The sequence below is a fragment of the Muscardinus avellanarius genome, assembly GCF_963383645.1.
Source record: "Muscardinus avellanarius genome assembly, chromosome: 10".
Lineage (NCBI taxonomy): Eukaryota > Metazoa > Chordata > Mammalia > Rodentia > Gliridae > Muscardinus > Muscardinus avellanarius.
Genome location: NC_137796.1, coordinates 27,962,037 through 27,968,444, shown reverse-complemented (window position 1 = coordinate 27,968,444; position 6,408 = coordinate 27,962,037). Strand labels below are relative to the sequence as shown.

General features: G+C 45.6%; 1 pseudogene across 1 annotated transcript; it reads left to right on the top strand.

Moving 5' to 3' along the window:
* The first annotated feature begins 3,956 nt into the window (after positions 1-3,956).
* Positions 3,957-4,311, top strand: LOC308269164 (large ribosomal subunit protein eL34-like; annotated as a pseudogene). Its single transcript has one exon. The product of its transcript is annotated as a large ribosomal subunit protein eL34-like (transcript).
* Positions 4,312-6,408: the final 2,097 nt, after the last annotated feature.

Below are 6,408 nucleotides of genomic sequence, written 5' to 3'. Positions count from 1 at the left end.
AAGAAGGAAAATGAAACAAACCCAAACAAAAACCCACTTATTGGGCTGCGGACGCAGCACTGGAGCGCTTGACTAGCATGTGTGAAGCCCTGGGTTCATCCCAGCACTGCAAAGAAGGAGGAAGAGGAGGAGGAGAAGGAGGAGGAGGAGGAGGAGGAGGAGGAGGAAGAGGAGGAGGCCCATTTCTTTCAATGCTTGGAGGCATATACACAAATATAGTGCTTGCCTAGCATGCACAAAGCCCTGGGTTCAATCCCCAGTGCAAAAAGAAAGTAAGAAAGAAAGGAAAAAAGGAGCCGGGCGTGGTGGCACACGCTTGTAATCCCAGCGCTTGGGAGGCTGAGACAGGAGGATCACACAGGTTCAAAGCCAGCCTCAGCTACTTAGTGAGGCTCTCAGCAACTTAGTGAGACCCTGTTTCCAAATAAAGTATAAAATAGGTCTGGGAGCCGGGCGTGGTGGGAGCGCATTTTTGTAATCCCAGCATTTGGGAGGCTGAGACTGGAGGATCACGGTTCACAGACAGCCTCAGCTACTTAGTGAAGTCCTCTGCAACTTAGTGAGATCCTGTTTCAAAATAATAAAAAATAGGGCAGGGCGTGTAGTTTGGAGGTCAAATGCCTCTGGGTTCCATCCCCAGACCCACAAAAAATATAATAAATAAATAAATAATAAAATAGGTCTGGGAGTATAGCCCAGAGATAGAAAAGCCCCTGGGTTCCACCCCCAGTACCTCAAAAAAAAAAAAAAAGAGGAAGAAAGAAAGAAAAGAAGGAAGGAAAGAAAAGAAAGGAGAAAAATAAAAGAAAGAAAAGAAGGAAGTCTAGATGAGATTATAGGCCATGAGTCCATAATTTCCATAACGATAAAAGTCTAAAACGGATGAAACAATAAAAGCCAGGCATGATGGCACACAATCGCAATCCCAGCGTTTGGGAGGCCGAGACCTGAGGATCGTGGTTCGCAGGCAGCCTCAGCTACTTAGTGAGGCCCTCCCTCCGCAACTCAGTGAGACCCTGTTTCAAAATATAGAATAAAAGATAGGACTGGAGGTGTCGCTCAGAGGTAGAATGCTCCTGGGTTCCATTTCCAGTACCGAAATAAAATAAAATAAATAAAATAAAATAAAATAAAATAAAATGGATGAAATAAGAAAAGGATCATGAGCCCAAGGCAAAAGAGCTAGACGCAGCATGCACTGGAGAGGGGGCTCAGGGCTCTTCCTGGACAGGTGGAGGCAGGGTCCGCTGGACCAGGGGCAAGGACCAGAAGGCGAGCAGAGGCGAGGCATCCAGGTTGTGTACTGTCTTTGTCAGTTCTGCGTTGCTACAATACAGTGGGTAGTTTAGAAAGAAAAGAGTTTATTTCTCACAGTTGAGGAGGGGAGGAAACCCAAGATGGAAGGCCACATGGGGTGAGGGCCTTTTTGTTATGCTATAAAAGGATGGAAGACTGAGGCCATGAGAGACAGTTATCCTCTGTCTCCGTTTATTGTGTTCGGAGGTATTACTCATATCTGGAAGAATGAGTCCAGATTGCAATGGATATTTCAAATCTGAATCACACAAAGTTTCTAACCTCCTTTTCTAGCCTTCAAAATTTCTTCTCTAGCTGGGCTTGGTGATGCATTCTTGTAATCCTAGTACTTGGGAGGCTGAAACAGGAGGATTGTAGGTTTGATGCCAGCCTTCACAATTTAGCGAGCAACTTAGCAATACTCTGTTTCAAAATAAAAACATTGGGGGGTGTAGTTTCAAGATAGAATGCCCCTAGGTTCAATCCCAGTACATATGCATACATACATATAAATATATATATATGTATACATGTATATATTCATTTATTTATATGTATTTTTTCTTTATAGTCATTGTGCAATGTTCCTAAAGAACATTGATCTGCCTACATCCTCAGTTCTATTCTTTCAAGTAAGTTTTTCCATTCTGAGAAAATGCAAAGTATTATTATTGTTATTGTTATTGTTGTTATTAATTTTTTTGCAGTACTGAGAATTGAACCCAGGGGAAGTTTATCTTCAAGCTACACCCCTAGCCCTATTTTTATCCTTTATTTTGAAACAGGATCCCACTAAGTTGCAGAGAGCCTCACTAAGCTGGTTGTGAACCTACAATCCTCCTGTCTCAGACTCCCAAGTACTGGAATTACAAGCGTGTGCCACCATGCTCAGCTTAAAGTATTATTCTTTGATACAAATTTTTGTGGCTCATACTTCTTCCTGGTGAGTTCTACTTATGATTAATTTACCAAAAGTCATCCAATATACTATGATTTATTGAATTGAGGGCAACATGATTTTAAGCTTTTTTTCCCCCAGTACTGATGATTTAACCCAGGGGTTCCTACATGTTAGCCAAAAGTTCAACCACTAAACTACATCCCCATCCCACCAGCAATCTCACTTTAAAACTTAATTTAGATTTACACAAGGAAATTTTCAAGTGGTGTCTGAATTATATTTGGACCTATCTGGAAACACTTCGACACCCCACCCCACCCCACCCCTTGCATCCCCGTATCCTAATTTTTTTTTGAGCGACCGACACATTTTGGCTTCTGAAACCTGGAACTGTGAAGGCGCCGGGTACGCTGATCTCCAGAGACTTTGCACAGGCCTTGGTAATCGGCTTGGTAGCTATTTGTCTAGTTAATTGCTTCCTTCTGAAGGGATAATAAACTCCTCTTCCCTCCCGAGAAGAGCAAATGGCCACAGCCCGGGAGGTCTAGGTTGCGCCCCAGACTGAAGCACTAAGGACTGAGGCACTACCGCCAAAGGGAGGAGGTCCCTGACCTTGAAGACCTCAAAGGGGCAAGAGGCTAAAGAGAGAAACCCTGGGCTCCCCATCAATCCAGCCTCCTCAGGGACTTTATTTACACTCCAAAGGGCCAGAGCTAAGTTCCAGGTCTCTTGTGCTCCCAGGAAGACCCTTTCTGGGAGGCAGAGCGATAGCTCCCTCCTTTTGCATAGGACTTTCCCGGGCCTGACAGTAGGGCGTGCAGCTGGGAGGGAGGGGCCGGTACGACGTACCTATTTCTTATTTTAAGGTAATTAGTAGAAAATCTGTATTTGATCCAGAACACTTGATGTGTGCATCCAGGACAGGCTTAATTAAGGCAAATGTTAAAACACCAAACACTGACAACCGACTGGGGTAGGTCCTCTGTTCCACCAATCAGGACGGCTCCGGCGAGACGACCAATCAAAAGCCTCGTCCTGCCTCCCCAGGCTTGGGTCTGGAGGAGACCTCAGGCCCCAGGTTGATCCCCGAGACTGTGGCCCTGATTCTGAGAAGTAGAAGGCGCTGGTCTCCGCCTTGTAGAGTTGGAGGTTACATACACCCAGCTGAATTTCAATTTCGAATAAATAGCAAATGCGCTTTGTAGTATAGGTCAACTCCAAATGTTGCATGAGTTATATTTAAAACAGAGAGAGAGAGAGAGAACCATTCCGTTGTTTATCTGAAATTCAAGTGAACTGAGCATCCTGTATTTGCTAAATCTGCTCTCTGCGGTGGTGACGAGGAAAGACCCCCTAGAGATGCTAAGCCTGCGCTCGCTGAAGGAATAAAATAAGAAGGGCACTCTGTCTTTCCCTTCATTTCAGGGACGGCAGAGAAAGACTGCGCTCAGCAAATCGGATCCAGAAAATGTTAACATCTACAGTTTTTTGGTTAATAGTTTATTAAAAATTCATTGAGTCTTCCTACAACAGCCTAGGATTATTTTATTGCCCCCAATTAGAGATGGAAGGGCTGGGGTTGTAGCTCAATCGTTAGACCTCCTGCTTAGCGTGTGTAAGGCTCTGAGTTCAATTCGCAGTTCAAAAAATATATAAAAATAAAAATAAAGGTGGACTACCTGAGGTCCAGAAAACAACCAGACCAGTGCTTGCATAGAAAAAAGCATAAAAGCGGGGACGGCGTCTAGAGGCACCCAAAATGGTCCAGCGTTTGGCATATCGTCATAGGCTTTCCTACAATACAGCCTCTAACAAAACAAGGCTGTCTCGAACCCCTGGCAACAGGATTGTTTACCTGTATACCAAGAAGGTTGGGAAAGCTCCAAAATCTGCATGTGGCGTGTGCCCAGGCCGACTGCGCGGGGTTCGTGCTGTGAGACCTAAGGTTCTTAATGAGATTGTCTAAGGCAAAAAAGCATGTCAGCAGGGCCTGTGGTGGTTCCATGTGTGCCAAATGTGTCTGCGACAGGATCAAGCGTGCTTTCCTTACTGAGGAGCAGAAAATCCTTGTGAAAGTGTTGAAGGCACAAGCACAGAGTCAGAAAGCTAAATAAATGAATCTTCTTTGAGTAATAAAAATTAAAATGCTTTAAAAAAAAGAAAAAAGCATAAGAAAAACATTTATTGAAGGTATGGGGATTACTAAGTTTAGACAATGCTGCAGATAGTAGGGCAGGATGTGGCCTTGGGGGCTTTTTCCTTGGCTGTTCTGCCTCTAGCCAAAGTGCTCATTGCTGACCGCATCACAGCGATGTGGTGGACAAGACTACAGAGCAAGGCAAGCTCCCTGCAGCCTCCAGGCACGGTCCCCTTGGTTCTCAGTACTTAACAGTTATGAACGATAGCGAGGGGGCAAGAGCAAGGATCCTTTTTATTTTTTCTGTGGTATTGGGGATTGAACTAAGGGATAGTCTACCTCTGAGCTACACCCCCAGCTCTATTTTATTTTTTGAGAGTCTTGCTAGGTTGCTGACAGTCTCACTACATTTCCCAGGCTGTTCTTGAATCTGAGATTCTCCTGCCGCAGCCTCCCAAGTACTGGGACTACAGGTGTGCACCACCACGCATGGCTGTCAAGGATCCTGGATAAAGATTTGGTCCCAGGGCATTTGCCTTGAGATCCCTACTCAGCTTAGAGAAGGAGCTAGGAAAAGCCCATGGGAAAAGATTCTTTTTCTCTTTCTTTTTTCTTTTTTCTTTTTATTTGTGGCACTGGGAGTGGAACTCAGGGACATTCTACCTCCAAGCTATACCCCCAGCCCTATTTTTTCTTCTTTATTTTGAAACAGAGTCTCACTGAGTTGCAAAGGGCCAAGGGCTGAGGCTTTCCCAAACCTCAATCCTCCTGTCTCAACCTCCCAAATGCTGGGATTACAAGTGAGCGCCACCACGCCCGGCTTGGGAAAAGATTTTCAGTGCCCAGGTTCACCTCTAGGAACAATGCAATCTCCTGATGGGTTGACTGTCCAGCGACAGGCATTTGACATCGGTCTTGGCCCAAACAGCACCCTCTCTTCCCTACTGCCGTCTCTGCTATTTGCATTTAGAAATCAAGACCTGTTTTGAAATAGCTTCCAAACAGAAACCAAATGCCCGTGCTAGACTAAAAGTCACACCCAGAGTAGGCGGTAGACATCTTGGGCTTTAAATAATCAGGAACCTCCCAGAAGTGCTTTCATGAGCGCTGGTAAGGTTTCTTTCCTTGTGAGCAACAGAAACCCTCTGAGCTACTGAAGCAGAAGGTGAACACACTCGAAACACACAAGGCAGTGTGTGTAATCGGGGCGAGGTGGAGACCAGAACAGGAACACAGGTGGTAACAGGGATCCAACCAACAGAGCTCATGTCCAGCCCGGTCGGGGTGTCAGAGTTGTGATACCTCGACTCCCAGTTCCTTTCTTTCCTTCCTCAGAGAATGGCTTACATCATAAAGATGTATCATTGTCAAGCGCGTTGGGACACGCCTGTATTTCTAGTACATGGGAGCCTGAGATAGGAGGATTGCAGGTTCAAGACCAGCCTCCGCAATTTAGAGAGACCCTTAGCAACTTAGCAAGACCCTGTATCAAACTAAAAAATAAAAAGGACTGGAGGTGTAGCTTGTAGGTAGAATGCCCAGTACCCCCCTCTTAATGCACACATACGCACACCACATAAAAGATGTGTATCGCTATCACCTGTAGCAAGTAGTCTGGAGGGCAGACGTCTCATGATAGGTTTGGCCAACTCCAACTGGTTTTTGGCTCTGTACTCAAAGGAGGCTGCTGCAGCTCCAAGTATATCCTTGCATCAGTATTGCAAGGAGGAATAGCCGCAGTGATGGGACTTCCTTTTCATTACGGAAGCCTCCCAGCATCCATCTTTCTTTCTGTAATTTATTGCATGGAAGTAGGCCAAATGGTCACATCTACTGCAGGGGAGGCTGAGAAGGCAAGTGCTAGCCACAGAGGAACAGCGAGCAGGGAGTGGCTACGGGCACATCATCTCCTGGGGCTGGGTGTGTTGCTGCCCAAAACTACACCAATGTTCTGTTAGCAAGGAAGAAAAGGGTGATAGCTCTCAGGTTCAAGTTCCCAGCAAAGAAGCCACGCATAGTGGTGCATGCCTGTAATCCCAGTACTTGGGAGGCTGAGACAGAAGAATTGTAGATT